Source organism: Ranitomeya imitator, chromosome 8, assembly GCF_032444005.1.
Source record: "Ranitomeya imitator isolate aRanImi1 chromosome 8, aRanImi1.pri, whole genome shotgun sequence".
In the NCBI taxonomy this organism is placed as follows: Eukaryota; Metazoa; Chordata; class Amphibia; order Anura; family Dendrobatidae; genus Ranitomeya; species Ranitomeya imitator.
Window position 1 is genome coordinate 77403522 of NC_091289.1, and position 23958 is coordinate 77427479.

Consider the following 23958-nt stretch of genomic DNA (forward strand, 5'->3'; position numbering starts at 1 on the left):
GTATATTTTGTTTCAAAGTGAAATTATTACTGGCTACATACCTGTCAACACCCGCAGCGCCGGTGTTTGGATTGGAGGCATCCTGTTTTATTACTGTGTGTGTATATTTTATTCTATTTATGTCAATAAAATTTTCTAGTTTTGAACATAAACATTCTGTAGCCTGGTTTATATATCTACTAGGTTCTTTTGAGGTATTGATATTGTGAATGTGTTCCGTATTCACTTTTTTGGACTAATATGTATAAAAGTAGTATATAACAGCCCACGTAGTAAATAGTAAATAGCACAGCCACGTAGTATATAGCACAGCCACGCAGTATATAACAGCCCACATAGTAAATAGCACAGCCACATAGTATATTGCACAGCTACGTAGTATATTGCACAGCCACGTAGTATATAGCACAGCCACGTAGTATATAACACAGCCCATGGATTATATAGCACAGCCACGTAGTATATAGCACAGCCCTCGGAGTGTATAACAGCCCACATAGCATATAACACAGCCACGTAGTATATAACAGTTCGCACACGCAGTATATAACACAGGCCACATAGTGTTTAACACAGGCCATATAGTGTATAACACAGGCCACATAGTGTATAATACAGGCCACGAAGTATATAGCACAGCCACGTAGTATATTGCACAGCCCACGTAGTATATTGCACAACCTACATAGTATTTAGCAATGTGGGCATCATATCCCTGTTAAAAAAAGAATTAAAATAAAAAAGTTATATACACACCTTCCGTCGGCCCCCGGATCCAAGCGAAGCGTTAACCAATGCTCCTCGCGCGCTCCGGTCTCAAGAGTGCATTGCGGTCTCGCGAGATGATGACGTGTGGTCTCGCGAGATGATGACGTAGCATCAATGCATGGACCGGCCAACGGAGCGTCGCAAGGAGCGGGAAAGGCCTTGGCTGGATCCGGAAGGTGAGTATATAATGATTTTTTAACTTATTTTTATAATTAAATTCCACGCCAATGTCGCTGATTCGACCGGCTGGGCGCGACCAGTCAGCGAAGCGGGAATTAAATCCCATGCCAATGTCTGGGGGGGGTAGTATAGGGGGGAACTGACTGCAGGGGAGTAGGGAGCAGCCGGACTGTGCCCATCGTTCCCAAGAGTGCATTGCGGTCTCACGAGATGTTGACTTGCGGTCTCGCGAGGCCGCTACATCATCATCTCGCGAGACCGCAATGCATGGACTGGTCACCGGAGCGTCGCGAGGAGTGGGAAAGGCCTGGGCTGGATCCGGAAGGTGAGTATATAATGATTTTATTATTATTATTATTATTGTTGTTGTTTTTAGCATTATATCTTTTTACTATTGATACTATTGATCATTCAGATTTTTGTGAGTCAGAATGACCAAAATCTAGCTATTCATGAATTTCTTTTTGGGGGGGCGTTTATACCTTTCCACGTTTGGTAAAATTGATAAAGCAGTTTTATTCTTCGGGATAGTACGATTACAGCGATACCTTATTTATAGAATTTTTTTGTGTTTTGGCGCTTTTATACTATAAAAACTATTTTATATAAAAAATAATTATTTTTGCATCGCTTTATTCTGAGGACTATAACTTTTTATTTTTTCGTTGAGGACGCTGTATGGCGGCTTGTTTTTTGCGGGACAAGATGACGTTTTCAGCGGTACCATGGTTATTTATGTCGGTATTTTTGATTGCGTGTTATTCCACTTTTTGTTCGGCAGTGTGATAATAAAGCGTTGTTTTTTGCCTTTTTTTTACGGTGATCACTGAAAGGATTAACTAGTAGGACAGTTTTATAGATCACATCGCGTTGCTCCGAGGGTCTCAGGAAAGCACGCAGAGAGCCCCCTCCCTACGCGATGCTTCCCTATGCCGCCAGAACACTGCGATCATGTTTGATCGCAGTGTGGCAGGGATTAACCCCTTAGTGACGGAGCCAAATTTTTTAAATCTGACCAGTGTCACTTTAAGTGGTAACTCTGCAACGCTTCAACAAATCCCAGTGAGTTTGAGACTGTTTTTTCGTGACACATTATACTTTATGATAATGATAAATTTAGGTCAATATGGTTTGTGTTTATTTATAAAAAATATCAAAAATTTGAGAAAAATGTTAAAAAAGTAGCAATTTTCAAAATTTGAATGATTATCCCTTTAATCCAGATGGTCATACCACAGCAAACCATTAATAAATAACATTTCCCACATGTCGGCTTTACATCAGCATCATTTGTAAAATGTTATTTTATTTTGTTATCATTTTAGGAGGTTTAAAAATGTAGCAGCAATTTTTCAAGGAAATTTACAAAATTTATTTTTTTTAGGGACTTATCCATGTTTGAAGTGAATTTGGGGGTCCTATATATAGTGAAAACCCCACAAATGATACCATTTTGAAAACAGCACCCCCTGACATATTGAAAACTGCAGTCAGGTAGTTTATTAACCCTTCAGGTGCTTTACAGGAATTAATGAAAAGTGGTATGACAGAAGTGAAAATGTGTATTTTTACCACCTAAATGCCTCTAACTTCTGAACAGATTACTCCAGCCCTCAGACTCTGAGGCTGCTATTTGGTCATGAATTGCCACGGCAAACATCAGGACCACGCAATCATGATCTGAGGGCACCAATTGGGATAAAGAGGAAGTCCCCACACTCTGTTAACCATTTATAATGATGTAGTCACTATTTACAGCAGCATCTAAGGGGTTAAACAGATTTGGACGATGAAAACATTGATCGTGGCTGATACAGCAAGTTGTCAGCTATAGTACACAACCGACAGATGCTGGATTGTCACCTGTATGGGGAGGATATTCTCTTATATGTCAGGTCAGTTAAAAGACGTATTGGCTGTCATTAAGGGGTTAATGTGCCAGGAGCTCCTGGCACATAGTGCCGGATGTCAGCTGTGATAATCAGCTGACACCCGGCCGCACTCCCCCCGTTAGCGCGGCCAACTGCATATGACGTACTATCCCGTCACTGGGTATTAAGTCCACTTCCTTGCACTCAACTACCCGTGTTACTATCCTTAAATTTTTCTGACAATTACAGTCTAGAAAACTGATATTTGTGCCACCCGAGTGTGGCTCAGCATGAAAGCAGGTAGAGGTGTTGCATGTGATGTCAGGGCTCACAGCAAGGGAGACCCCTACACCGATTCCTTACTACTTACTGTGACGGTCATTGGAAAGCTTTAAATGCTGTCAAATACCCCGCTACCTCATGCCTGGCTGATTGCTGCAGTTTCATGCTGCAATTTGTACTGTGGGTGAATTGAGGCCACTTTCCTGGTGACTTGTCCCTCATTTAGTGTTTTGGCAGCATGTAGGCTGTTCCAAGGTGTTGTGCATGCGTTTGTTTTTTGCCTCCCACTGACTATAATGGTGTTCGGCGAATATTCGACTAATTAATTGGCGAATATTGCAAATTCGGCGAATGTAATCTGAATCGAACATTGAAATATTCACTCATCTCTTCTGGTAACCACTAGAAATCCACATGAGACAGACTGACACGTTTCAGCAAAAAAGCCTTAATCATGGTGTAAGCCCTGCTCTGTGTAGCACAAGCATTGGATGATCACAGCTTCTAGTCTCCCGTGGAGACTATTGAAGTAAAAAAAAAGATTTTTAGAAATCTTTTATATTTTTTAAAAGTTCAAATCACCCGCCCCCAAATAAGAAAAAAACAAAACAAAACACACATTTGGTATGAATTCTTTTCATGTATTGATAGACCTGCGGTTCTGATCGGTAAACGGTGTAACGAGAAAAAGTCAAAATGCCAGAATTACATTTTATTGCTCGCCGCTACACTGCATTAAAATGCAATAACGGGTGATCAAAAGATCGTATCTACACAAATTGTATCAATAATGGTATCAAAATGTCAGCTCTGTGTGCAAAAAAATAAGCCACCCAGCCCCAGATAAGGAAAAATGGAGACGCTACGAGTCTCTGAAAATGGCAATTTTTTTTTTTACTTTGTTTTTTGGTTTTCAAATCTTAAATAATAATAATAATAATAGAACCTATACATGTTTGGCGTCAGTTTCAAGCATTTAGTGAACATGGTAAAATAGCAAAACAAAAAACAAATTGTGGAATTGCGTTTTTTTGCAATTTCGACACTGATTTGTTCCCCCATTTTCCAGTACGCTATATGGCAAAGCCAATGGGACCAACTCGTCATGCAAAAAAAGCCCTCACAGGGCCATATTGACAGAAAAATAAAAAAGGGCTATGGCTCTGGGAAGAAGGGGCCGCAAAAAATAAAATAAAGAAAAAAAAAAAAAGGAAAAACCCAAGGTGGTGAAGAGGTTAAAACAGGTGGAAGTAGAAAACATGATGCGGACTTTCCAGAGGAAGAGGGTAGTCTCCATCAGATATGCAATGAATATTTTAGGTCTACTGATGTCCTGTATTCAGAGTGTACACTGGAGTAATTCCCACTCAAGAAAGACATCTACAAGAGACAATCCTGTCAGCCTGGAACAACCTTCCATCAGGGCTAGACAGAAAGATAAAGATCTGGGCAAGCCTGAGAGATTCCCGGTCATGGTGGACACAGCACAGAGAAGACATCAGGAAGGACTGCCAAGGGTTCTGCTCCCTTTCATCAGCATTACCACTGACATCAGACGGGCTGGAGAGCGGTAGCGGAAGGTCGGTACCTTCAGAGTACATGGTTCCTGGAAAATCGGGAAAGATCATCCAATTACAGGGAGTTGAAGGCAGTATGGGAGGCTCTCTAAGGAATCGTCATAACAAAATCTTTTCAGAAGTCACGAGTGAGGTCAGAAAGGCTGGCTTCTACAGACCATCGCAAGGCAAATATTTCAATGGGCAGAGAGAAGTGTTCTTTATCTCAGCAGATCATCTCAAGGGCTCGGAAAATTTGGCAGACTTTCTCAGCAGGGAAAGACTCTGGGCCTCCAAATGGGAACTAAATCAAGAAGTATTTCTCCAGCTAACCCAGAGATGGGGGGTTCTATACACAAACCTGATCGCAACACGAAAGAATGTGAAAGTAAGGACAACCAAGAAGGGGGACGCCTTGTCTCAAAGTTGGGAAGCAGATCTCTATGCAATCCACCCATCCCCTCATATATCAAGAGTCTCATGAAAGATCCAAGAAGACAGAGCCACAGTGATATTGGAGCCCCCCCATTTGGTCCAAGAGAAGTTGGTTCCCAATATTACGTAACATGGCTCTGGAAGATCCAGTTCCCCTGCTGGACAGATACAACCTGTTGTCTCAGGGTCCCCTTCTACATCAGGATGCACGCTTTCTACACCTAGCAGCCCGGATACTGAGATGCAGATGCTAAGCTCCAAGGAGCTATCAGAAAATATCTAGTGATGAGCGAGTGTACTGATTGCTCGGTTTTTCCAGAGCAAGCTCGGGTGGTCTTCGAGTATTTGTAAGTGCTTGGAGATTTAGTTTTCATCGCAGCAGCTGAATGATTTACAGAGTATACTCGCTCATCACTAGTAATAACTATGCAAGCAAGCAAGCAGGAAACCGGTAACTTCAGTCATCTATTCCAAAATATGGAAGATTCTGCTCATATATGGAAGAATTCATTGCAGAATCATCCTGTTCAGATATTCCTAAGATCCTAGAGTTCCTCCAGATAGGATTCGATAGGAGTTTGAAACCCAGCACGTTAAGGGTTCAGATCTCGGCCCATAGCGCATTCTTAGACTACTCCCTAGCAGATCAACCATTTGTTATGAGATTTATTAGAGCTGTTCCGAGGTTGAGACCCACTATCAAGAAAACCGTTTAACCATGGGATTTGAATCTAATGCTGGGTGCCTTATGTAAAATCACCCTTTGAACCACAGGAAGAGGCTAGCATTAGGTTTCTGTCCATGAAAACTATATTCTTGGTGGCAGTCAACTTTGCGAAGCAATTAGGGGAGATCCAGGCACTAACAGTAAAAGATCCTTATTCGCTGATGTTGGAGGAAGGTCTAATACTCATACTTGACCCTTCATTCACGCCAAAACTAGTATCAATGGCAAACTTGAACCAGGAGAACATCCTCCCAATGTTCTTTCAACATACCCTGGATGTAAGGAGATTCATAATGTGTTAGGAAACTACTAAGGCCTGGAAACAAGACTCAAACCTGTTTATACAGCATTCAAAAAAGTATAAAGGCAATAAAGCCTCCAAGGAAACCCTAGCCAGATGGATTTCTTCAGCCATTTCCCTAGGATATGAATCTGAGAAAAGAGATCCCCAATTAACATTAAGGCACACTCTACTAGAGCAATTTCACCATCCCAGGTTGAGAGAGCTGGAGCTTGGTCAAACATAACATTCTGTAAACACTACCAGCTAGATTGTATGTGAATACTTTTCTGCCCAATGATGACAAAAGTATTCTCAGAGTGATACCTTTATTGGCTAACCAGAAAATATGTTTGCAAGCTTTCAGCATTTTTTCAGAGCACAGAGGCTCCTTCTTCAGGCTTGAGGGGGAGGCTTTTAACCTTTTCTGTTTCCTGTCCCTAGATGATGAGTAGGACTACCGCCTGATGTGCTGTCATGACGGACTCATGGAAATTTTATTACCGGTAGGACTAATTCCTAATGTTCCTCCTGAATCCACTCATTGCTTTGGCACAAAACTCCAGTGATGTTTATAACCCCTTAGTGACCACCAATACATCTTACTGACCTGAGATACAAGAGAACAGCATCATGCAACGACTGAAAATGCAGCAGCTGTCATCTGTACACTTTAAGGCTAGGTTCCCATTGCGTTAATGGAACCACGCTAACGGACAGCGTTGCATGGCAAAATTAACACCGTGCAACGTGTCCATTAGCGTGCCCATTAACAGCAATGGGGACACGTATCACTAGCGCGTGCCATTCTCAGCATGCGCTAGCGATGTGCCGGTGTTTTGTGGCACGCCGCGGACGCTGCTTGCAGCGTCCGAGGCGCGCCCGCGGTCCGTTCCCCGCTCTCGCAGATCAGAGATCTGCGAGAGCGGGGACGTTTAACGCGACCCCTTACAACACATTGCGTTAGCGCAATCCGCTAGCGCTAGGCGCTAAACGGATTGCACTAACGCAATCTGAACCTAGCCTAACTGACAGCTGTTGGTACCAAGCATGCCAGATCAAACCCTTAAATTCTGCGGTTAATGATTACAGCATCTAGATATAAAGGCACAGATGATTGGCCTCGGGGAGACCAAAACATCCAGCACCGCGGAGACACCATCACGTGTTTCTCAACGCAGTGATTCCAGAACACTGCCCCCATCCCTTATGGGAAATATGCAGGTGCATGTAAAGAAGCTGCGGAGACACCATCACGTGTTTCTCGACGCAAGCAGTGAATAGCCAGGCCTTTCCCCGGGAAGGAACAACCACGGGAAGGGCAGCATCCTATGAAGGAAAGCCACCTATGCCAAGCATGGTATCCAACCACAGACAGCTGTTTCGGGGTTTTTGCCCCTCATCAGTGTGGAGTAGGAATCTGGCTATTAGGAGCAGTGCCTAGTAAAAAGGCTATAAAGGCACAGATGATTGGCCTCGGGGAGACCAAAACATCCAGCACCGCGGAGACACCATCACGTGTTTCTCAACGCAGTGATTCCAGAACACTGCCCCCATCCCTTATGGGAAATATGCCTGGCTATTCACTGCTTGCGTCGAGAAACACGTGATGGTGTCTCCGCAGCTTCTTTCCTACTCCACACTGATGAGGGGCAAAAACCCCGAAACAGCTGTCTGTGGTTGGATACCATGCTTGGCATAGGTGGCTTTCCTTCATAGGATGCTGCCCTTCCCGTGGTTGTTCCTTCCCGGGGAAAGGCCTGGCTATTCACTGCTTGCGTCGAGAAACACGTGATGGTGTCTCCGCAGCTTCTTTACATGCTACAGCATCTAGATAGTTAACCCAGTGCGGTATCTCCCTCATTAACCTCATTGGCACCATGAGATCATGACTGTGATACTGATGCTTGCCATGGCAATTCACAGCCAAATAATGGCCTTAGAGTCTGTTACCTGTTCAGAACTTAGCTAAATCTAGGTGGTAAAAATAAAAATTTTTGTTCCAGTCATGCCACTTTACATTAATTCCTGAAAAGCACCTGAAGGGTTAATAAACTACCTGATAGCAGCTTTTAAAATAATATCACTTTTGGGGGTTTTCCCAATATTTACGACCCCCAAAGTCAATCCAAAACAATAGGTTTCAAAAAAAAAAAAGTTTTGTAAATTTCCTTTAAAAAAATTGAAACACGGGTATTACATACCTGGTAATGTGTTTTTTTTCATGAGACATGACGGCACCACGAGAGAGGGGATCCGCCCATCAAGGACAGGAAACCTTCAAGATAAAAGGGGCGGCTCCTCTCTCCACATCAGTTGTTTTACAACTAGGCATTGTGGGTAGTGATATACGATGACTGCGCATGCGCCACATGCACGCGCGGCACTCGCGTCCGCACGGCCGCGCGCACCTGGCGCATGCGCAGTAGCTAGGGCTACTGCGCGCCGCCCGAGGCTGCACGGCTGCGCGCACCTGGCGCACCTGGCACATGCGCAATAGCTAGGGCTACTGCGCGCCGCCGGAGGCTGTAATAGCAGGTGGGCGGGTGCTATCCCCGCGAAACACGCCCCGACCCCCTTCTCCCGCCTTCTCGTTTTGGCGGCATGCCAACACAGCGGACACTGCTACCGGTATTAAGCCTTTTGGGGGGGGAAAGGGCGCGGGGGGGCTCAGAGAGGGGGGGGGTCAGACTGGGAACACTGCTACCGGTATTAACCCTTTAGGGGGGTGCCAGCACTGCTACCGGTATTAACCCTTTAGGGGGGTGCCAACACTGCTACCGGTATTAACCCTTTGGGGGGTGGAGAGGGCGCGGGGGGCTCAGAGAGGGGGGGGTCAGACTGAGAACACTGCTACCGGTATTAACCCTTTAGGGGGGTGCCAGCAGTGCTACCGGTATTAACCCTTTAGGGGGTGCCAACACTGCTACCGGTATTAACCCTTTGGGGCGGAGGGCGCGGAGCGGCTCAGAGAGGGGGGGGCAGGGCGTGGGGGGGTCAGACTGTGAACACTGCTACCGGTATTAACCCTTTAGGGGGGTGCCAACACTGCCGACGCGCAATTCCCGCATTTCTGCCGGCGCACATTCAGAAGCGCGCATTTATGCCCTTCGGCGCGCATTTCGAATGTAAGGAAGCGCGCATTCTGGATCGCGGATCCGTATTCTGCCTGTAGTAATCTGTTGCCTTTATTCCTAGCGGATCCCTAGTCTGCCTGTAGTAACCTGTTGCCTTTATTCCCAGCGGATCCCTAGTCTGCCTGTAGTAACCTGTTGCCTTTATTCCCAGCGGATCCCTAGTCTGCCTGTAGTAACCTGTTGCCTTTATTCCCAGCGGATCCATATTCTGCCTGTAAGCTGTTGCCTTTATACCCAGTGGATCCGTTTTCTGCCTGTAGTAACCTGTTGCGTTTATTCCCAGCGGATCCCTAGTCTGCCTGTAGTAACCTGTTGCCTTTATTCCCAGCGGATCCCTAGTCTGCCTGTAGTAACCTGTTGCCTTTATTCCCAGCGGATCCATATTCTGCCTGTAAGCTGTTGCCTTTATTCCCAGCGGATCTGTATTCTGCCTGTAGTAACCTGTTGCGTTTATTCCCAGCGGATTCCTATTCTGCCTGTAGTAACCTGTTGCCTTTATTCCCAGCGGATCCGTATTCTGCCTGTAGTAACCTGTTGCGTTTATTCCCAGCGGATCCATATTCTGCCTGTAAGCTGTTGCCTTTATTCCCAGCAGATCCGTATTCTGCCTGTAGTAACCTGTTGCATTTATTCCCAGTGGATCCCTATTCTGCCTGTAGTAACCTGTTGCCTTTATTCCCAGCGGATCCATATTCTGCCTGTAAGCTGTTGCCTTTATTCCCAGCAGATCCGTATTCTGCCTGTAGTAACCTGTTGCATTTATTCCCAGTGGATCCCTATTCTGCCTGTAGTAACCTGTTGCCTTTATTCCCAGCGGATCCATATTCTGCCTGTAAGCTGTTGCCTTTATTCCCAGCGGATCAATATTCTGCCTGTAGTAACCTGTTGCGTTTATTCCCAGCGGATCCCTATTCTGCCTGTAGTAACCTGTTGCCTTTATTCCCAGCGGCTCTGTATTCTGCCTGTAGTAACCTGTTGCCTTTATTCCCAGAGGATCCCTATTCTGCTTGTAGTAACCTGTTGCGTTTATTCCCAGCGGATCCATATTCTGCCTGTAGTAACCTGTTGCCTTTATTCCCAGCGGATCCATATTCTGCCTGTAAGCTGTTGCCTTTATTCCCAGCGGATCCGTATTCTGCCTGTAGTAACCTGTTGCGTTTATTTCCAGCGGATCCCTATTCTGCCTGTAGTAACCTGTTGCCTTTATTCCCAGCGGATCCATATTCTGCCTGTAAGCTGTTGCCTTTATTCCCAGCGGATCTGTATTCTGCCTGTAGTAACCTGTTGCCTTTATTCCCAGCGGATCCCTATTCTGCCTGCAGTAACCTGTTGCCTTTATTCCCAGCGGATCCATATTCTGCCTGTAAGCTGTTGCCTTTATTCCCAGCGGATCTGTATTCTGCCTGTAGTAACCTGTTGCGTTTATTCCCAGCGGATCTGTATTCTGCCTGTAGTAACCTGTTGCGTTTATTCCCAGTGGATCCCTATTCTGCCTGTAGTAACCTGTTGCCTTTATTCCCAGCGGATCCCTAGTCTGCCTGTAGTAAGCTGTTGCGTTTATTCCAAGCGGATCCATATTCTGCCTGTAAGCTGTTGCTTTTATTCCCAGCAGATCCGTACTCTGCCTGTAGTAACCTGTTGCGTTTATTCCCAGCGGATCCCTGTTCTGCCTGTAGTAACCTGTTGCCTTTATTCCCAGCGGATCCGTATTCTGCCTATAGTAACCTGTTGCGTTTATTCCCAGCGGATCCATATTCTGCCTGTAAGCTGTTGCCTTTATTCCCAGCGGATCTGTATTCTGCCTGTAGTAACCTGTTGCGTTTATTCCCAGCGGATCCCTATTCTGCCTGTAGCAGCCTGTTGCGTTTATTCCCAGCGGATCCGTATTCTGCCTGTAGTAATCTGTTGCCTTTATTCCCAGCGGATCCGTATTCTGCCTGTAGTAATCTGTTGCCTTTATTCCTAGCGGATGCGTATTCTGCCTTTAGTAATCTGTTGCGTTTATTCCCAGCGGATCCGTATTCTGCCTGTAGTAAGCTGTTGCCATTATTCCCAGCGGATCCGTATTCTGCCTGTAGTAAGCTGTTGCGTTTATTCCCAGCGGATCCGTATTCTGCCGGTATTAATCTGTTGCCTTTATTCCCAGCGGATCCGTATTCTGCCTGTAGTAACCTGTTGCCTTTATTCCCAGCAGATCCGTATTCTGCCTGTAGTAACCTGTTGCCTTTATTCCCAGCGGATCCGTATTCTGCCTGTAGTGACCTGTTGCGTTTATTCCCAGCGGAAAGAGAGCAAAGACAATGCAAAGACAAAGCATGAGCACTACTGAAGAAGGTGCACGGGTAGCTTAGGTTCCCACACCATGTATATGCCTAAAGAGAACTCAGCACTCAATTTAGGATTATGGGATGAACTTCTGTTTATTCGTAGTACCAAAAATAAATGTTTCGGTCCTGAAGACCTTCATCAGTTACGTACTAACGTAAGAAAAGATGGTGGGTGATGAACTGTGGTGAGTCCAAAGGAGGTCTTTTCTCTGTATTTAGAGTAGTAACCCCTTCTGGTCGGATCCGGGAACATCCGTGCTGGTTGAAGAGAAGCCGAGGATAACGCGGTGTCCACACGCCGTCACTCTCACTGACAAGCGTTGGACACCACGTCATCCTCGTCTTCCCTGCAACCATCACGGATCTTCCCGGATCCGACCAGAAGGGGTCACTACTCTAAATACATGAGAATGAAAAAGTTGATGTGTGCACAGCCATAAAGAGGTGCCAGAGTAGGTTCCCACACTGTAGTATGTAGCAAAAACTCAGCACTGAACTTAACGTAAGACAGGTGATTTAATGATATCCACAAAATAACAAACATTTTGGTCCTACATCCGGACCTTCATCAGTTACTACCCGGTATGAACTAATTTAAGAAACATTTAATTCCATTAGGGTTACGTATCCAAATGTTCCCTTCCTTTCCCGTGACTGATGATATTTTTTCCTCCAAATGGCAGGAGGTTTGTACTAAAGATTCATTTCAATTTATGGAACTGCTCATTGATCTTAATAAATCGGTCTCTCTGTTGGAAACCAAAATTGATTGTCTTTACCTTGATTTTAAGAAGTTGGCTACTACAGAAGGTCTTACAGCTTTTAACAACATGATGGATAAAAATTCTGCAGAGTGGGAGACACAGATTAAAATCATTCACGCTAAAAAAAAAATTCCGTGTCAGCACTGACTTCCAACGCAAACCAATCTATAGGTGGAGACGGCCATTTAACACAAATAGGAATCACAGATCCCCATCTGTTTCTTCAGTTTCCTCTTCTGGGGAAGCATCAGACACTTCCCAACGATCTATGCAAACTCATTTTGGTAACTCTGGAATGAGCAAGTCGGACCAAAAGCCGTCTAATAATAAACGTGGACCCGCCAACATACAGAAAATGGATACCCTTAAAGGGGAACCTGTCACCCTCCTCAGGCGTTTGTAACTAAAAGAGCCACCTTGTGCAGCACTAATGCTGCATTCTGACAAGGTGCTGAAATAAACACTTATAAAAAGTGCCACCACATACCCTGAATCCGTCCCGGAGCATTTATTATGAGCATGTTCTTAGCCCCGATGAGATTTCCCTGCTTTCTAACGGCTTAACGTTTTCCCCCCAGCATGCAATTTGATCCATTTCTGACCTTAAAGGACTTACATATGTTTGCACGGTCCCTCCTTTTTAAAAAATGGCACCATAGTGAAGATATTCAGCAGGCTTTCACTTTACCTGAAGAGCAATTGGCCTTGCAAACTCCGTAGGTGCTGGCATATGAACACACCAACCCCACCTTGGGTAGGTAACCATTCTCTCTGCGTCCTAGGTCCACCAATTTCCCACCCTTGTTATTATGCCCTACTGTGGAGATCTTTGTCAAGCTTGTTTCTAACGAATTTGATACGATCTCCACTTCTTCTTTCGGTAACAATCTGTCTAGGACAGAATTAACAGGTCTTAAAAGACTAAAACAACTTAAGGATGTAGTGATTAAACCGGTAGACAAGGGCGGGAATATTGTGATTTGGCCTTATAATCTATATCTAGCCGAGGCCCATCGTATGCTTAGGGACCCTCTTTGCTATAAAAAATTTACTTAATCCCCTTATTTCTTACAAGGAGTAACTAATTAGAATCTTGTACAGGGCTATAAGTGGTGACGTTATAACTACAAAGGTACGGGACATTTACGTGGTTAAGGACCCTCTTATTCCAACATTGTATCTCCTCCCCAAGGTACATAAGAACCTGCAAAACCCTCCAGGTAGGCCAATAATCTCTGGGGTGGGTGGGCTTACGGAGGACATCGGCAGGTATATTGACTCGCTTCTCAAGCCCCTGGTGGAGAATATCCCGTCCTATCTGAAGGATACTTCAGATTTCATTATGAAAATTGAGCGGTGACGTATCTATCCGTCACTTGCGCAGGCGCAGTTCGTGGCCTTGCAGACACAAACTGCTCCTGCGACACTGCCGCGGTGCCTTATGAGATTCAGGGGCAGCGGCCGGAAGTCCCTACTGCCGATTATATCCAGTATGTAGATTGGTCACACAGAGGACAACAAGATCTTTCTGATCAAAATGTTTTGAAATGTAAAAATAATAATTTAGAAATAGTTTTTAATTCGGACACTGACAAAATAGGTGTGGTGTTGCTGGAGGGAGGGAAAAAATTTATTTCTGTGTGGCCTGTCTGCATGGAAATTCGACAGCAAATTCAGTAGCCAGCAAAGTGAATAGGATTGCATGAAATCTCATCCCCATGCCGCGAAAATTTTTTGTACAGAATCAATGCGGAATTTGACATTTGCGACACCACATGGTTGGGAGGGCTCTACAGAATGGCGGCTCCGCAGTGTCACACCCAGGAGCCGCCGTGTGCAGACGATTATCTTGGCGAACATCCATGTCGCCGGGACACGGACACTGCTTCATGTGTGACCCGTCAGCAGCGTCACCGGGAGCCTCCACAAGTAATTACTTGTGGAGGCTCCCGGTGACGGTGGAGGCTGCGGCAGTCACCTGGCCCCTAAGTAGGGGCCAGGTAACTGCGGCATCCTCCACACACCTTGGAATCGCCAGTCAAAAAGGTGACAGCAGTGGGGGTGGGGGTGACACCATGATACTCTGACTCCTCACCTTCCCTTTAAAGCGGTTGTCCAGGACTTTAACGGCGCTAAGAAATAATTGTGTGGCGCCCCCAGCATCAGCAAATCTCCATGGAACATGATTTGGGTCGGATTTTACTGATTTAAGGGCACAATAATTCTAAGTTTGAAAACTGTAAAATTTACATTTTTGCTAAATTTCTGGTTTGTTTCAGAAATAAACGCAAGTCATATCGAATAAATTTTACCACTATCATAAAGTATAATATGTCACGAAAAAACTGTGTCAGTATCAGCGGGATCCATTGAGGCTCCAGAGCTATAACCACAAAGGGACAGTGGTCAGAAATGTAAAAATTGCCTTGGTCAATAAGGGGTTAACATTGATAGCCCGTCTTTACCACTGGTTACACCTGCCATCTTGGCTGTAAGCTCTTCCCTGGTTTCAGCTGGAGCTGCTCAGTCACCGACGCCCACAGCACAGCGGCGTCACCGGAGTCCAAGGTCGGGTATAGCACGTCTGTCGGCGGAGCAGTGCAGCGCAGGGACTGACACGTTCCATCCAACAACTTAAAAGGCAGAGGTGCCGGTGTCGCACCCCCACAGATCACACACAGATGACATACTCTAATGAGAGACCATCAATGTCACGGTCATGGACAACCCCTTTAAAAAGAGAACAGTTCAAGGGATGAAAGCTCATGCCCACCATGGTAGCGCCTCCAACGCTGCTGCAGCAGATCAGCACCACATCGTCGGCCGTACCGATGACATCTGTACACAAGAGACCCGTGAGGACGAGGACCACGAGCCGCTCGTGTTTATATCGTCTATAAAGGCACGGATGATTGATCTTGTGGAGACCAAAACATCCAACACCGCGGAGACACCATCACGTGTTTCTCAACGCAGTGATCCAGAACACTGCCCCCAAATATGCAAATGCATGTAGAGGAGCTGCGGAGACACCATCACGTGTTTCTCAACGCAGGCAGTGAATAGCCAGGCCTTTCCCCAGGAAGGAACAACCAAGTGAAGGGCAGCATCCAATAAAGGAAAACATCCAATAAAGGAAAACCACCTATGCCAAGCATGGTATCCATCCACAGACAGCTGGATACCATGCTTGGCATAGGTGGTTTTCTACTAGGCACTGCTCCTGATAGCCAGTTTCCTACTCCACACTGATGAGGGGCAAGAACACCCAAAACAGCTGTCTGTGGATGGATACCATGCTTGGCATAGGTGGTTTTCCTTTATTGGATGTTTTCCTTTATTGGATGCTGCCCTTCCCTTGGTTGTTCCTTCCTGGGGAAAGGCCTGGCTATTCACTGCCTGCGTTGAGAAACACGTGATGGTGTCTCCGCAGCTCCTCTACATGCATTTGCATATTTGGGGGCAGTGTTCTGGATCACTGCGTTGAGAAACACGTGATGGTGTCTCCGCGGTGTTGGATGTTTTGGTCTCCACGAGGTCAATCATCCCTGCCTTTATAGACTTTCTACTAGGCACTGCTCCTGATAGCCAGTTTCCTACTCCACACTGATGAGGGGCAAAAACCCCGAAACAGCTCTCTGTGGATGGATACCATGCTTGGCATAGGTGGTTTTCCTTTATTGGATGTTTTCCTTTATTGGATGCCGCCCTTCCCTTGGTTGTTCCTTCCTGGGGAAAGGCCTGGCTATTCACTGCCTGCGTTGAGAAACACGTGATGGTGTCTCCGCAGCTCCTCTACGTGTTTATATTGTGGCAGTTGTGAAAATGCAAGAACGGGGATGTTTCAATTCACTGCTTGCAAGCAGCTACAAAGAGCCATTACTTATGCTCCGCTAGCTGGGCCCACCTTTATGACACAGTTCTAAAATGTGGGAAGGGCTTAGCGGGAGGGGCGGAGTCTACTAGTGGTTTAATGAATGAATTAATATAAGCCATAAACTTGATGTAAATTATCTAACGCTGAGGACACAGCTCATTACCGAGAAACCAGCGACTCAGTATCGCAAAAACATAGAAAATATAAAATTTTATTATACAAAAATGACTAAATACAGATATAAAGGAGAAAACCATGGAGCACATAGTAGCGCTTGCTTCTCCAACGGAGCAGATGCGATCTGGAGTCTCCCAACTTCTGAAAGTAGTAGTTCAGTTTGTCACGGAGCTTCTCCCGCAGCTGTAAAGGAAATGGAGGAAGATATTAATGGTGCACACATGGTCTGAGCCCGGCTGCCATGGCTCTAATCCCTCACAGTTTCTGAGTGTGGCATTACGTCAACATGAATGACATCACCATTAGTCACGACGGTCATGTGATGTGAATTCTCACCATAAACAGTCAGGGAGTCCAGGCGCATGCGGAGGACAAGCTTTGGCTTTGCCGGTTCTCATCCTTAGGCTTCAGACCCATTTGCGATAAAAAAAAAAGGTCCGATTTCCGGACAGAAAAAAAGAAAGAAACATATGCGAGTGTCATGCGAGGTCAATGCGATTTTTTATCGCAACATCTGTATGCAATGTGATTTGAACATGAGCTTTTACATACAGCAGTTCTCTGTCATTTACACATCGTTTTAATACTAAATATTTATCAAAATACACACATATATATATATATAAATATATATATATATATGTGATAGATAGATAGAACAGCCGGCAATTCCTGTGCGCCTACAGTAAAATCACACTGACAGGTTACAATACAATAGATAGAATAGAAATATACACATAGTAGTGTGTGTGTGTGTGTGTGTGTGTGTGTGTGTGTGTGTGTGTGTGTGTGTGTGTGTGTATATATATATATATACACATAGTAGTGTGTGTGTGTGTGTGTGTGTGTGTGTGTGTGTGTGTGTGTGTGTGTGTGTATATATATATATATATATATATATATATATATATATATATATATATATATATATATATATATATATATATATATATATATATATATATATATATAGTGCCCTGCGATAGTATTCGGCCCCCTGGAACTTTTCAACCTTTTCCCACATATCATGCTTCAAACATAAAGATACCAAATGCTAATTTTTTGTGAAGAATCAACAACAAGTGGAACACAATTGTGAAGCTGAACGAAATTTATTGGTTATTAAAAAATTTTCTGGAAATTCGAAAAGTGGGGTGTGCAATATTATTCGGCCCCTTTACTTTCAGTGCAGAAGTTCATGGTGGATCTCTGAATGATCCAATGTTGTCCTAAATGCCTAATAATGATAAATATAATCCACCTGTGTGTAATCAAGTCTCCGTATAAATGCACCTGCTCTGTGAGAGTCTCAGGGTTCTGTTTGAAGCACAGAGAGCATCATGAAGACCAAGGAACACAACAGGCAGGTCCGAGATACTGTTGTGTGTATTAATCCTTTAAGGCTGCTTTCACACTAGCATCGTACAACGCACGTCGCAATGCGTCGTTTTGGAGAAAAAAACGCATCCTGCAAAGTTGCCCGCAGGATGCGTTTTTTTCTCCAGAGGCTCGCATTAGCGACACATTGCCACACGTCGCATCAGTCGTGCGACGGATGCGTTGGCACAAAAAAGTTACATGTAACATTTTTTTGTGCGTCGTGTGCGCCATTTCCGACCGCGCATGCACGGCCGGAACTCTGCCCCCTCCTCCCCGAACATTACAATGGGGCAGCGGATGCAGGGCCGCCATCAGGACATTACAGCCGTGACTGGCGTATGGGGCCCGGTGAGCAGAGGGGGCCCGCATCGGGCTCCCTCTTACCTGCTCACCGGGCCCCTACCGGCAGCCGCAGGCTGAACCGGGCCCTTAGCGGCGGCCGGCGCTACAGCTGTACGCTATTGACATGCGGGCCCGCGCCCGCACGTCAATAGTTAACAGCCGCCAGCCGCAGCGTGCAGGTCGCCGGCGTCTGACGTCATTGTCAGTTGCCGGCGAGTGCACAGTGCAGCTGCGTGGAGAGATCAGGAGCGCAGCAGGTAAGCAGAACTTTTTTTTTTTTCTATTGAGAGCGGCGATCCAGGGGGGGGGAGGGGGGGGCAGAAGGCCGCTGGACACAGGGGGGCAGCAAAGCTGGACACAGGGGGGGCAGAAGGCCGCTGGACACAGGGGGGCAGTAAAGCTGGACACAGGGGGGGCAGAAGGCTGGACACAGAGGGGGCAGTAAAGCTGGACACAGGAGGGCAGAAGGCCGCTGGACACAGGGGGGCAGTAAAGCTGGACACAGGGGGGGCAGAAGGCTGGACACAGAGGGGGCAGTAAAGCTGGACACAGAGGGGGCAGTAACGCTGGACACGGGGGCAGAAGGCCGCTGGACACGGGGGGCAGAAGGCTGGACACAGGGGGGCAGTAAAGCTGGACACAGGGGGGGCAGAAGGCTGGACACAGGGGGCAGTAAAGCTGGACACAGGGGGGCAGAAGGCCGCTGGATACAGGGGGGCAGTAAAGCTGGACACAGGGGGGACAGAAGGCTGGACACAGAGGGGGCAGTAAAGCTGGACACAGAGGGGGCAGTAAAGCTGGACATGGGGGCAGAAGTCCGCTGGACACAGGGGGGCAGTAAAGCTGGACACAGGAGGGGCAGAAGGCTGGACACAGGGGGGCAGTAAAGCTGGACACAGGGGGGACAGAAGGCTGGACACAGGGGGGGCAGAAGGCCGCTGGACACAGGGGGGCAGTAAAGCTGGACAGAGGGGGGGGCAGTAAAGCTGGACACAGAGGGGGCAGTAAAGCTGGACACAGGGGACAGTAAAGCTGGACACAGGGGGGGGCAGAAAGCTGGACACAGAGGGAACAGAAAGCTGGACACAGGGGGGGCAGAAAGCTGGACACGGGGGGGCAGAAAGCTGGACACGGGGGGGGCAGAAAGCTGGACACGGGGGGGCAGAAAGCTGGACACAGGAGGGGGGGCAGAAAGCTGGACACGGGGGGAGGGCAGAAAGCTGGACACATGGGGGGCAGAAAGCTGGACACATGGGGGGCAGAGTGCTGGACAGAGATGGGGCAGAGTGCTGGACAGAGATGGGGCAGAGTGCTGGACAGAGATGGGGCAGGATTGGACACAGGTGGGGCAGAGTGCTGGACAGAGATGGGGCAGAGTGCTGGACAGAGATGGGGCAGAGTGCTGGACAGAGATGGGGCAGAGTGCTGGACAGAGAGGGGGCAGAGTGCTGGACAGAGATGGGGCAGAGTGCTGGACAGAGATGGGGCAGAGTGCTGGACAGAGATGGGGCAGAGTGCTGGACAGAGATGGGTCAGAGTGCTGGACAGAGATGGGTCAGAGTGCTGGACAGAGATGGGTCAGAGTGCTGGACAGAGATGGGTCAGAGTGCTGGACAGAGATGGGGCAGAGTGCTGGACACAGATGGAGCAGAGTGCTGGACACAGATGGGGCAGGATTGGAAACAGATGGGGCAAGATTGGAGACAGATGGGGCAGGATGGATACGATGGAGACAGATGGGGCAGGATGGGGAGATCATATGGGGCCGAATGGATACTCATGAGGGCAGGATGGGAGAACATATGGCTGGAGCCTGGAATGAGACACACGGGGGCTAGGATGGCGAATATTAGCATAGGGGCTAATTAAGGGATATTATTATTGCAGTGATGTATTTATTTTATTTTTTGAGTATACTGTTTTAAATGGGGGGGCGGTCCTGTTACTGTGTAGAGTGATACTATGTTGCCTTCTTCATGTGGTGTAATGTAGAAGTTGGGAAAATTAAGTAATGTGTTCTACAAGCGGAACTCGAGATAACTGTTTTATTTCCTGCAGAGACGAGTCCTGGCTGGATGAAGTGATGGCGGTCTGTGCTGGATGAAAGATGAAGGACTTCACCTAGAGACGTCACTGGTGAGTCAGTGTTACCTATACACTGACACTATACACTGTATACTATATACAGAGGTCCTGTGTACAATGTCACCAGTGATCACTGTATTACCTATACATTATATACAGAGCTCCTGTGTATAATGTCACCGGTGATCACTGTATTACCTGTACACAGACACTGCTTACTAATTACAGATCTCCTGTGCATAATGGCACTGATGGTGATAGTATTGTGGTTTTTTTTTTTTATTACTGATCAGTATTGTAGTATTCAGTCATTGGTGGTAATATGTGGTCTGGTCATGGTGTAGCGGTATTTGTTCCTTGTATTTTATATTATTCGATCACTGTGGTGGTAATATGTCATCTGGTCATAGTGCTGTGGTATTTGTTCCTTGTATGTAGTATTATAGGTCATTTTAAAAATTGAAAAATAAATAAAAATACACCTAAATTGTATTGCATATTTTAACAAATATTTAGTAGGTTACAGTAGAGTAGGGCCCGGCCAAAAGTGTCTACCTTGTTGTGGTGGTGGCGGCGGCTTAAAAAATCTTTTGGCCAAAACAAAAGCTGCCGGCTATATGTGTGATCTGGTGATGGGAACTGTTAATGTATGATAGGTGAGAAGTGGAGATTTTCCAAGAGAGAGCGGTGGGACTGTGGACAGTTCGTGGGGTGGAGCCTGGGCGGAGTTTCAAGGGGGCCCCGAAAATTTTGCCAGTATGGGGCCCCAAAATTTCTAGTGGCAGCCCTGAGCGGATGCGTTGAAAAACTGCATCCGCTGCCCTAGTGCTTCTATTTCACAGTATGCGTCGGTATGACGCTAGTGTGAAAGTAGCCTAATTTAACACCTACAGCTCCAAAATTTTACACACACACACTACTAACATTATTAGTGAGGGGCATATAAAAATCTAACGGATATGCAATGGTTCACTGTATGTAAATCACGTCTCATATCCTGTCAGCTTCTGTAATGATTATGCAGAAGCCGTCAATTGAATTACCAGCTTTTATACACACATACATATTCTATGTATATAGATATCTATTCTATTCTAACCTGTCAGTGTGATTTTCCTGTACACCGCACATGAATTACCAGCTTTTCAAAGGACACTGGTGCGTAAAAAAACCGGAGAGCACTCGCATAATGCGATTTTTTAAAAATCAGTCCTATTTAGGATGAGAAAAATCTCGCCAATGAGATGTCCCCTATTGAATAACATTGGTCCGAGTGCAATCTGATTTTTTATCGGATTGCACTCGTCTGTTTCTCGCACAAATGGGTATGAGGCCTTACATGTCAATCATCCCAGCAGCACCAGGCAGCACAGACTTAGAATGGGGTCTCCTGTGGCATCCGGTAAGTATGGCGGCAGAATGTGCAGCGACTAATGGAGGACAAGGCCTATAACTGGAGCATATACCAAGCCCTCTGAACACCACACGCATGTGTGACGATGACTGCGGCTCTTACCTCGCGGTTTAGCTGACTGTTATTTTCTTCCAGCGCTTGCAGAAGGTGATCGATGGAGGAATACAGCTGCCAAACCAAAGGAGACAAGGCGGACAGAGGCCACTGGTGAGACGTATACTGGATTGCAAAGAATAAAAATTTATAACAGAAGTTTCTAGACGGAGAAGTTTATCAATCTGGATCGTGCAAAATAAATTGCTCTGGTTATGTGGGGTAAATAAAAGGGACTTTCTTATCTCACTCACTGATGGGAACATGTCAAGTGTTCAGAGTTACAGACACATCGGCCGGAGCTCATCCACTTACAGAAATGGCATTGCACGACCAGCTCAGCCATTTCCACAGCTCCGACCAGCGCATAGACAAAGTTCGTTCACAGCTTGGACCCCAATATAAGTCTTAGGGTTGAAGTTACGGATATGGGTGTGCTGCGCCGGTTCTGTGACTCTTAATGAAGAGTTTGGTAAATGGCATATTATAGCGTACTGCAAAAAATGGTGCTGTAATTAAAAAAAATGGCGCTATAATAATAAATGGCATACACTTGTGCTGACTGACAGATTTTACCGTGAACGCCTGAGACGAGGATCCACCCCTGGACAGGAAAACCCCTGTATCTATACATTTCTTTCCCACTGCCCCCGACGCCGGCTGCACAATCCCGGAGTATTCGGGCCGTATAAGCTGCAGACAGGTCAGACACACCAGGTACGCATTCACTTGCTTCTGAAGACCTTTAAGGGTTCGGACCTCTCTGCTGAGATGCATCCTGTACACAAAGATCACGGTGCCGGCTGAGGAAGGAGACAACGACATTCAGCAGAGACGGAAATCAAAAGAGGAATGGAGATCACTAGAGGGGCAATCTCAAATACGACGGATAACTACCTGACCCCCCAGTGTGCCCCCCCCCCTCTGTGTGCAAAGACAAATGGAGGGGCTTCACATAATGTCCAGGAGGAATGTACAGTACTAAAATTAGCGGCTCCAGAATTTGTAATACAATCTCTTACTAGAGATAAGATCAGAAGAGTAAAACCCCCGATACCTTTCGGATAGTTATGCCGATGAATATGTTAAGTATACAGGAGCTCGTAGTAATTATGGGTCAGCAGATCCGCGGCTCGAGCTTCAATGATGCTCACAACCTGAGGGAGACACAGCAGCGATATACAGCCGGCTCGGTAAGAAGACGATGGCTCCGGCCGGGCGACGCTCACCTCACTGTAAATTCACGTAAGGGAATTCCACAGGTTCATGGAGCTGTGAACGTTCACACAGGACGATGACCAGCTGCCGAAGGCAATCCAGCTGTCTGCAAAAAGGGGGACGGGGGATGAGGAAACAACGAGCCCCTAATATTCCAGCACTCCTGACCGCAGCATGTAACTGGGCACCTACTCTGGCTAAGTGAGGGTTAAAGGGAACCTGTCACGTCGTTTTGGCCCTGTAAGGCTTCTTTCACACTTCCGTCTCCCAAATCTGCACAGGATCCGTCAAGAAATTGAAATGACGGATCCTGTGCAGATTGTGGAAAACGTGTGCACTGGGCCTGTTTTCTTGACAGACCCGTCGAGGCTATGTGTACAGGTTGTGTATGCGTCTTCGCAGCAGTTGTCCACTGCGAAAACGCATACACAACACAACCCAGGTGAAAAAAAAAAAATAATAATAAAAAAAAGATCGCAATATTCTTACCTTCCGGCGTCCCGTGCAGCGTTACCGATGCTCCCGGCAGCTAGCGTTGCCAGTAATGCATTGCGGCAATAACCCAGAAGACCTAGCGGTAATGCTGTAGATAAGCCTCCGATCAAACCTGAAATAGAAGAAAAACAAGATTATACTCACCCGGGAGGGGGAGGGGGGGGGGAGGGGCTGTCCCGTTCGATGGGCATCGCGGACCAGAGCCTCCCATCTTCATACGATGACGTCCTCTTCCTTGCTTCGTGTCGCGTCTCCTGCGCAGGCGTACTTATCTGCCCTGTTGAGGGCACAGCAATGTACTGCAGGCGCAGGGCCTCTGACTTTTCCAGGCACCTGCGCACTGCTGTAATTTACTGTGCCCTCAACAGGGCAGATAAGTACGCCTGCGCAGGAGCCGCGACACAAAGCAAGGAGGAGGACGTCATCGCATGAAGATGGGAGGCGCCGGACCTGGACCTGAGACACCCATCGGAACCGACCGCCCCAGGGTGAGTATGATAAAACTTGTTTTTCTTCTATTTCAGGTTGGACAGGGGGCTTATCTGCAGCA

The 23958-nt window shown here is 46.6% G+C and overlaps 2 long non-coding RNA genes across 2 annotated transcripts; both read right to left on the reverse strand.

The window, feature by feature from the left end:
- Positions 1 to 16399: 16399 nt before the first annotated feature.
- LOC138647127 (uncharacterized) lies at positions 16400 to 22109 on the reverse strand. Its single transcript, XR_011314893.1, has 2 exons — positions 21705 to 22109; positions 16400 to 16564 (listed from the first exon to the last, which is right to left on the reverse strand). It is a non-coding gene; the product is annotated as an uncharacterized lncRNA (long non-coding RNA).
- Positions 22110 to 22629: 520 nt separating this feature from the next.
- LOC138647128 (uncharacterized) lies at positions 22630 to 23544 on the reverse strand. The gene is made up of 3 exons (XR_011314894.1): positions 23403 to 23544; positions 22925 to 23019; positions 22630 to 22852 (listed from the first exon to the last, which is right to left on the reverse strand). It is a non-coding gene; the product is annotated as an uncharacterized lncRNA (long non-coding RNA).
- Between the last annotated feature and the right edge of the window lie 414 nt (positions 23545 to 23958).